The sequence below is a fragment of the Calidris pugnax genome, unplaced genomic scaffold (genome assembly GCF_001431845.1).
Source record: "Calidris pugnax isolate Ruff unplaced genomic scaffold, ASM143184v1 scaffold38, whole genome shotgun sequence".
NCBI classification, from domain to species: domain Eukaryota; kingdom Metazoa; phylum Chordata; class Aves; order Charadriiformes; family Scolopacidae; genus Calidris; species Calidris pugnax.
In genome coordinates this window covers 18,896,635-18,906,211 of record NW_015090995.1, presented here as the reverse complement: position 1 = coordinate 18,906,211, position 9,577 = coordinate 18,896,635, and the positions used below count along the sequence as shown (strand labels likewise).

The following is a 9,577-nucleotide window of genomic DNA, read 5'->3' as shown; positions in this document are numbered from 1 at the left end:
CGGGGGTGCGGGCAGGCGGGAGGTGGTGGCACCCCCCAGCCTCCCCCCCTCAAATCCCCCCTTGGTGGTCCCCAGGGGCTGTGGGTACCCGTTTTTGGCAGAGCCGCCTCCTGGGGAGGCGCAGACACCCAAACAGACGTGACTGCGATGAGCAAGTAGCCGGCACAGGGGGTTCATTGGCTGGAAGGGGGTTCGGGGAGACAGACGGGGGGGGGCAGGCAGGGGAGCTCCCCCCTGCCTCTCCCTCATCCCTACAGGAAGGCCCCCCCTCCGCCTCACTGATTTATTGGAGGCTTTCTGCCTCTCTTGCCTTTCCATCCCCCCCCCACACCTGCTCTCAGCACCACTTTTCGACCAGAGATTAGAAAATCCTCAGAGAGAGCAATTCCCTTGTCGTTGCCATGTTCTCCCTCTTCTGTTTTTCCCCCCACAGGATGCCTCTGTGTCCCCCAAGGCTCTGGGTTTCTCCTCCCCCCTGGCCAAGTGGGGGTACAGGGCAGGGAGCAGCAGTGATGCCACCACACTGGGAGCAGAGGCTGGTACCATCCACACAGAGGATGCTTAACCCTGCACACATCCACACCCCAGGAGCCAGGCAGCAGAAGGTCCTGGGGGTGCTTTTCCAGCCCACCTCCCCCTGCTCCTCTGCATGCTTTCAGCAGCTGGAGCCTAAAATAAAGCCAATTCAGGCTAGAAACGAAACCAAGCTTTGCAACCCTGAAGGCAAATAGGTATTGAAAGAATTTCTTGCCGCAGCAGAGAGGATCCACAGTGCCTTGGAGGTGCTGAGACAGGGTGGGATGTCCCAGGAGTGGGAGGGGGGAGGCTGTGCAGGAGCTGGAGTCACCAGGGACCATGAAGCAACAGGCTTCAGTCACCCAAGCCCAGGACCTGCCTCCTGTGTGCCCTGAGCAGAAGCGATGCAGGTGGGTTGGTGTGATAGCACCACGCTTCTGATGGGATTTCAGACCCCTCCAGGCTTTGCATGATGCCTGTCCCTTCTTCTTCTCCTCCACACATCCTCAACAAAGCCACGCCATCCTCCCCTCCCTCCCCAGGGTTGCACACTGTGGTCCTGAGCAAGCACAGTACAACCCATGGCACCCAGCATCTTCACTTCAAAAAGCTCAAGCTGTTTGTTGTACCTCTGCAAACATTCCAGACCTTCCCTGGACTAGAAACAGCTTCCCACAGGTCCACATCTCCTTCCTCCAACTGGGAAGTCCTGCCCCAATCAAACATGTTGCACGGTCAGGCCGTAATAACAGAAATCACTACAACGCGTAAGTTTTCAGACAAGGTCTGACAAAGCACAACATGTGCCATCACAGCCCGAGACCGCAACAGCTGCCACAGTATATTGAATTTGGCAGCCCCACAAAGCCATCCCCAAAACCTTGTTTCCTCCAGAAGTCCATCTGTATATACGCACAGGCGAACACACACTCACCTTTGTTTGTGAGGCAATTTATGGCATCCACATAGTCATATTAAATAAACACTGATTTCTTATTTGGGTTAAACGGTAGGGTAAAAATAACTGTAATTCACAAGTTCCGCCACTACCCTCATCTGCCAGTCCACATAAGACATGTGAAATCCAACCCAAGAGACAGCCAGTTGGGTATTATTAGTAATAACTCATCCTACTCAACTCACCGGTAACGTACTATGAATTTTGTCGTCTTTCCACTCCCAGTGCAGTCACACAAGTGCGACTTGTTTTCCCTGAGACTCTCCCATCACTTCCCCAGTTTGGAAAGCAAGCATTTGATCTTCAGATCAAAGTGAAGCTGCCTCATTGTGATCTGTCCTACAGGTCAGACGACATTTCATTTTCACAATGACTAACCACAACTCAGAATTCGGCTAACCTTGAAAAGCCCGGGGAAAAGCAGTATATAAAAGCAGTATTTAGGATATCTTTCTGCCAGCATTCCAGCTTGCATGCTTAAAATCCATAAAGAAAATTCATTTGCACAAATGTTCCTTGACAGATAACTAAAGAGAGGAATAAAAATAGCATATATGCATAATCAGATTTAAGTTTCAAAAAACAGTCCTCCAGTTTTTTTGCATGATCAGCCTCTCCATCTATCGGTACTCCTACAAACATGTCTTCATTTACTATAAATGGCACATGAAAATGAAGATCTTGTTGGGAAAATGCCTTTGGTACAAGACCGATCTTTGGACTACTTCAGCCTTACAGACGTAAAAATCTCAATAAACAGCTTTATTTTTTTTGAATAGGAAGAGCTCTTCACTCCCCACCATGCCAGAAAGATAAAAATAAAAAAACCAAAAAACATTCCAAGTGAGTTTCTGAATGTAGAAGGCAATCAGATACTCCTTGAACAGACGTCCTCTTTCTTTGTGGGAAAGAGAAAGTGGGATTATTGTAATGGGGCAGACTTAAAGCTAAAGACTAAATTGCCAGCCCCATTTCATTCAAGAATTAGGCACCTCTTCAGAAATCAGCACAGGACAAACCTGTAGAGTTACTGTCGGAGACAGGGCCATGAGCTACCTGGAGCTGGGATCTGACCCACCAGCAATTCCACTGTTTTGAGATAGACAAAGACCTCAACCGCTTTTGGTTTATATTTTTTCATCCCAGTCATCTGTTGAATTTATCATTCCCATCATTAAAACATTCTTGAACATCCAGAAGCAAATGGCAAAAGCAAATGGCACCATGGCCTCCAAAACCAGGACTGGCTCTTCCACCACTGCAGGACATGGGTTTTGACCAACACGAAGTGGCTGCCAGGCTCCTGCAAGAAAAGACTTCAAACCCCCATCACCAGCCCAAACTGCAAGGAACGGTGGCTGTTTCACCAAATTAGAGGAAAATGCAAAACTTCTGGGTTTTGCTCCATCCTCCTTGAACCATTTGTATTGTGGCAGGTCCCAGATCGCTCCTGTTTTCCATGAGTTGGATTCTACCCTGAGCGCAAAAGATTTATAGCTAGTCCTACATAAACAACTAGATGCTGGGCAAAATGAACGCTGCACAAAAAGCAAAACCAGAGGAAAAATCACGAGCCAGCTCCAGACCTCACTGTCATGAAAAAAGCACATGAGCCCAATGTGTGACTTGTGGAGGGACCCAAGCTCCTCTGTAGAATCAGAGAATGGCAGGGGTTGGAAGGGACCTCTGGAGATCATCCAGTCCAACCCCCTGCCAAAGCAGGTCCACCCAGAGCAGGTTGCACAGGAACGTGTCCAGGCAGGTTTTGAATGTCTCCAGAGATGGAGACTTGACCACCTCTCTGGGCAGCCTCTTCCAGGGCTCTGCCACCCTCACAGGAAAGATGTTCCTCCTCATGTTTAGATGGAACTTCCTGTGTTCAAGTTTGTGCCCGTTTCCTTTTGTCCTGTCACTGGGCACTGCTTAAAAGAGCCTGACCCCATCCTCTTGACACCTGCCCTTTAGATATTGATCAACATTGATGAGGTCCCCTCTCAGTCTTCCCTTCTCCAGGCTGAACAGCCTTAGGTCTCTCGGCCTTTCCTCATAAAAGAGGTGCTCCAGTCCCTTGATCATCTTCATAACAAGCATTAGCAATTCTCATGACATGTTGCCATAAAGCAGGATTTTACTGCACATTGGGTCAAAAGATCCTATCCTCAGACTGAACAGTACAGTCAGTTATTTTCTCTTCCCCTATAAACAAGTACCAACAAGGTTTATAGTAGGTCCTATATAAACAGGTAAAACTGGTTAAAAAAAAAAAAAAAGGTTAAAAAAAACCTGGGCAGAACAAATGCTGCATGAAAATTGAGACCAGAACAGAAATCACAAGCCAGATCAACACCTCACTCAGTCCCACACAAATCCCAAGCCATCCTTCTACATTTACAAGACTGAAGCTGCTTTTGGTGCAACAATAAAATCTCAGGCTGGCACGGGATGCCAGGAGTCCCTCCTGAGGCTCCCCTGTTCTCGCTGAGGTAACACCAGGGGTGGTACAGAACAAGCAGGAAAAGAAAGAAAAGCTCCAGTACTCAAATCTATGGACTATTTCCAGTGCCTACACTCCCCCAAAGTAGAAAATTATTTTCGGAAAAGTGCCACCAGAATCCCTGCTCTGTCTCCTCAGGCTGAGATAAACAAGACTTCATCCAGTCGGGTATGACACAGCAGCACTGAGGCCCCCAGTGAATTTTCCCTCCTCTAAGTAAACAGAATTACTATTCACCAGGAAGGAGAGCTGTTCAGACCCGAGCCCGGCATCGCTTCTCTCCTCCGTGAAACATCCCGTGGAAATGACTCAGCCTTTCCTCCGCAGCCAGACACCGGCCAGTCCCTGGGGGCCCCTTCACTGCCCCCAAAAGCCTACTTTTTACCCTAGAGATGAGCCAAATGGAGAGTCAGCCCCAGGTTTATTTCGGAGTACAAGGTGGGAAAAAGTGTCAGTGGAAGAACTGGGTTTTCAGGCAGCTCGAGGCCAAGAGCTCAAATTTGAGCTGTTTTAGACCAACCGGGCTACCTAAAAATTAACCTTTATAGTCAAGACCAGCCTCAACAACCAGCTGCAGACCTTTATACGAGCTGTATTGCTGTAAACAGGTATTTTTATGCTGAGACTGTAAGGGGGCTACCTAAAAATTAACCTTTATAGTCAAGACCAGCCTCAACAACCAGCTGCAGACCTTTATACGAGCTGTATTGCTGAAAACAGAGGTATTTTTATGCTGAGACTGTAACAGCATTTGTAAATAGTGGCATGGATGTTCATGTGTGTGTCCGTGCCATGGTTCTTTGCCAAGGTGCACTGGGGAGCCCTGCGCAGTAACAGGAAAAAAAAAAATCAAAATAAATTCCTTTGACACGTCACCTGGACCCACTTTATCAAAGAACTCACTCGTTGTCAAAGGATTAGGTGGCTGGTTGATTTTTGTCTTCTCCAAGTAGAGAATCATGAATCCCAACACCAGGAGAGACTCCAGTACAACTGGTGCAGAGGACTGGCCCCCATCCAGCAAAAGCAGAGAAACACGTCTCCGTCTTCAACATCTGAGTCATCTCACTAAGACTACTAAGATATTTAAGAAATAATTATGTGCCTGATGCATTACAAAAGGTTCTCATATCTTAATCCTGTTCTCTTATCAGAGCTGTGCGAGTTTGCTATGATAATGTTCACTGACTCTGACGAAAATTTAGGTCTCTTCTTCATGCAGAATTCTCAGGATGACCACGAGATTGCACATCAAGAACACCAGTTTCCTCTCAGGTTCCCCCAGAAAATACTAATGAGAGAAATCCCAGTTCAGCCTCTTCCCAGCTGTGAATTCCGACCTCTTTACAGCCCTGGATTTGATCCGACCTGGTGGTGCAGGCATTTTTGGAAAAGGAGGGCATTGTTTGAAGGTAGAAAAATGGAAATATTTTTGCCTAGGTTAATCCATATTCAGTCAACCCAAAATGTCAACCACAAAAGATCGTCTATCCGGTGCATAAAAGATCAGTGCCAATCAGCTGGGAAAGGTCACAGAACAAACAGAAGAGATCAGCTCCCACAGCTCTGCGGGCTCCCAAATTGGGAACACGTTATTCCGGTGTCTCCGGGGGCCCAACCTGAGCCAGGAACTTGCAGCAGTGACCAACCGACTTCTCTCTGCCCACCTCAAAGCCAGAGTGAAAAAATACTCGGGAGCCTCCCCCATCAGTATGCACAGAAATATCTGTTCATTCACCTCTCAGCGTGAGGACTCTCAGAAACATCAGTGTAAATGACAGCATATCATCCCTGAAATATTTACATCTCAGCATGGGACACACGGGAAGTGTGGGCTATATGCCACTGTCAAACTTAACATAAGGCCACTTCACACATGGCAACACACATAAAGAGTCCTTCACAGACCCAAAACAAGTTGCCTAGAGATTGTCACACAACTCAAACGGCTCTTTCTCCACCTTTTCAGAGATCTGATGGTTCATTCTCTGTCAAGAGCTTGATGAAAACAGGCTCACTGGGTCTCCACTGAGAGTTCTCCTCCTCCCACCTGCACCCAAACATTCCTACCAGCTTCTCACAGCCATGGCCCTTGCCAAAGCAAAGTTCTGCCCCGTCCCATGACTTCATGTAACTACACAGCTCAATTCAGCAACCACGTGATGAATGCCAAGCTTGCTGCTTCCCATTGCTCTGTTAACGATGTAAGACCCATTTGTTTTCTAAGAATGAAACCAAATTACCTGGGCTGGGATCAGAAGAGCCTGGCCGAGGTTTTCTGTCACTTACATGACTGCTGAGATCATGGCACCGAGTTCACACAGGACAAATGAGAAAGTGAACAGAGCTGGCCACGAATGAAAGAGGCTTTGAAGGAGAAGTACCATGTCTTGGATGGAGGCAGGGCTCTCCAGCAGCTGGAGCTGGTCCCTGCACTGCTGCTTCTGCACATGGGCAAGGGGGGACCTTGCTCCACTCATGGTCATGGAACTGGAACCAGTTTACTTGGGCAAAAATGCTGGTCTCAGTTTCAATAACCAGAAGGAAGGTATATCCTTGAGTATTGGGAAAAGGGCCATGAGCCTGAACTTCTGCCTTCTGTCTCAGTTCAGCAGGTAATAACCATGATATTACTAGTGACATAGCAAGATGTATCTAACCTAAGTTCAGTGATGTAACAGTGAGGTCTATCTGTGCTCATCTGACCAAATATCTGGGCTGTGCAACCAAGAAAGGAGAGAGAAAGGCACCCCCTGATGGGAATTTTCTCCCATCCAAAAAAGCAGCATTATTTTCACAGCTGTACAAATGAAAACACTACCTCTGCCTTACTGTAGTATCAATGCTGTATCTGGCTGTCACCTACATAATGCATCTTTATAATAAATAATATTTACCACCACCAAAACTAAGTAATCACTGAAGAGAAGTCCAGGTAGCTCGGTGTCTTGCTTCTGGCGCTGCTTATTAATAAATGTGAATATAAAACCAGCCCAAGTAGTTGCACTGCCCACATGCACACATACCCACCAGCAAGTGGCCTCATGGCAACTCTGGGCTTAGCAGGAGCTGCTGCTGGCAAGCACAGAGCAAAGGTGACATCTGTAAATCCCACGGGGATTTTGAGGTGAAAAATACAACGTATCATAAGTAAACAGAGAAAAAAAATCATCACCATATGTTAGATGCACTCCTTTTGCGAGCAACACTTAGAATTAACATCAGCTAATGAAAGGGGAACAAGAACCACCAGCCAGCATTTGCTGTATTGGATTTAAATAGGTCTGGAGCCCAGAAAAACCGTGTTATGAAAATTCTACATAAGCAAATTAGAAGAAATTCAGAGAAGTCAATTCAGAGAAGGAGGCTAATAGCAGAACATCTGCTGCTGCTCCCAATATTTGCGTTTAGGGGGCTGGGTGCATTTCTGGGGACGCAGGCGTCATCGGAAAGCACAGAGAGGTTTTTGTTGCTATGCAGAGAAACAATGCTCCCAAACCAGAGAACCAGACACAAACCTGCCCTGGCTGAGCACTGTTATTCCTCCCTTAAGTCCAGCTGAACTACAACAGGGACCCATCTGCTCGTACAGGGACTGGATAACTCTGCAACTCGCAGTTGCGTTTCTACCCGAAACCACCACAAAACTAGTATATTAAGCTGCAGAAGCAGATACAAATATAATACCGTTATTTTAATTAAATTCCCGGTCCATATGTATGGCTTTTGCGACTCCCCAGCCATACTGCTAAATCATGCTGAGCTAAACTCACAGCAGAGAGACACCATATTTAGCAGATGATGATACATCATCAGGATTTCTGTCCTCTCCCTTCAACCCTCTTCCCTCTGTTTATCATTCTCATTTTCCATCTCTTCCTGCCAGGATCTTCTTGCCTCATTTCATTAAAAATTACAACATGCTTCTAATGAGCAGTAGCCACAAAAACCATCAGAATCTCAATGTCCTTACCCTGCACTTGAGGTCAACTCAATCTTGTTTACAAAGAAATAAAGTTAGTTTAGCTTCATCTACAGTAAAACATTCCAAGGCCTGGGAGCCTTTTCTGGGAAAGAAAGAGCAGAATTAGATCCTAAGGTGCAGAACTAAGCCTGCTGGTTTGTAAGAAGTTCTCCTGGTTGATCTTCCAATGGTATCACATTTGACCACTCCTCCCATTCCCTCTAACCACAAGGAATGAAGATCTCCTTGCATTTTCTTGTATCCCATATGGGGTACTTATGAGAGGGTGAAGAGTCTAATTGTATAATGGCACCTATACATCCAGCTGCATGGATAAAACATGTAGCCACACTGAATTCATCAAATTCTGCAGCATTTTGTGAGGGATTCCCAGGCAGTTCCCCTCATATGACTAGAGCAAGAGATCCTGCTCCCAGAGGTTGCTGGTATCTGCATTTCCTCTGGACTGGAACTGGGACTGAATGGCTCAAACCTCTGCAAATGTGGGTTCTACATTCATAATACGGACACTTAAACACAGGTGTAATTTTTTCTACCTTTCTTCTTCCTGACTTGCAAATATGAGCAAACCCAAGATGTTTCAACACCGCTGAGATGCACAAACACCAGGGAATCAGAGCAGAGCTGTTAATGCTAGCAGAACCTTCCACCTCCCCCATTCCTGCTTATTTTTCGCAGCTCCGTAATATATGAAATGTCTTACTCAGTGACTATATTTTTAAACCATTATTGCCATAAATTTTAGCCTACTTCAAAATTTCTGATGGAAAGTCTTTCAGCAAAATATAGAGTTTCCTGTACAGGAAGCACGCTGCAGAACAGCAATTTGTAAACAGTTACAAACCAAACAAACAGGACAGATTTCCAGTACTTTCAGTCGAAAAAACCAAACGTATAAAATTACTGCTAAAACCAGAAACAAGAGGGACACCTAGGGTTAGTTCTTGTAACTGCCCCAGCAAGGTCATTCGCTTTCTTTTCCAGTTCTGTTTCGGTCACTGGCAATATTTAATTACAATCAACACTCAGGGTGCCTCCGGCTGTTAATTAAACAGCAAACTTGGAAGCGCAGGATTGGGGCAAGCAAGGGAAGAGACCGTGATTCTGTGTTTAATGCTGTGCTGTTATATTCACCCGGAGCTCGGTGGAGCCTCCCTCTCTCGTCCCTTTTGGTGGGACCCCAGGATGGTGTCCCCCTGGGGGCGGCTGATCCGCACCCCGACCCGCTCTGCCCGCGCACACCCAGCTCCATCAACGCATCCAAGGGCCTCAACCCCAGATTTACAACCAAAGGTCCACCATCAACCACCATTCTTTCACGTATTGAGGCTGGGCAATGTGCTCCCCAAAAGCTAACCCGCAGCAAAGCCTTCTGATGGTTTCAGACCCGCTTCGTCTTTACCGCTACCGCGCTGTCAAAACTTGGCACTTTTGCAAAAGAGCGAGGCATTTGGTAGTTAATAACCTGGATTACATATTAAGTGATTATATTTCATAAATGCCTTTCTAACCTGCAAAAAAAATGCGCTTCACGTTCTACGCTTCACTATACTTAGATTTACTACATTAATTTTGAAGAGAAAAAAAAACATGGATGCCGCATGCAATGTCATAAAAGTTGTTT

General features: G+C 46.4%; 1 protein-coding gene across 1 annotated transcript in view; it reads right to left on the bottom strand.

The window, feature by feature from the left end:
• FGF13 (fibroblast growth factor 13) overlaps nucleotides 1–9,577 on the bottom strand; it is a 132,243-nt gene that overhangs the window by 70,148 nt on the left and 52,518 nt on the right. The window lies entirely within an intron of this gene.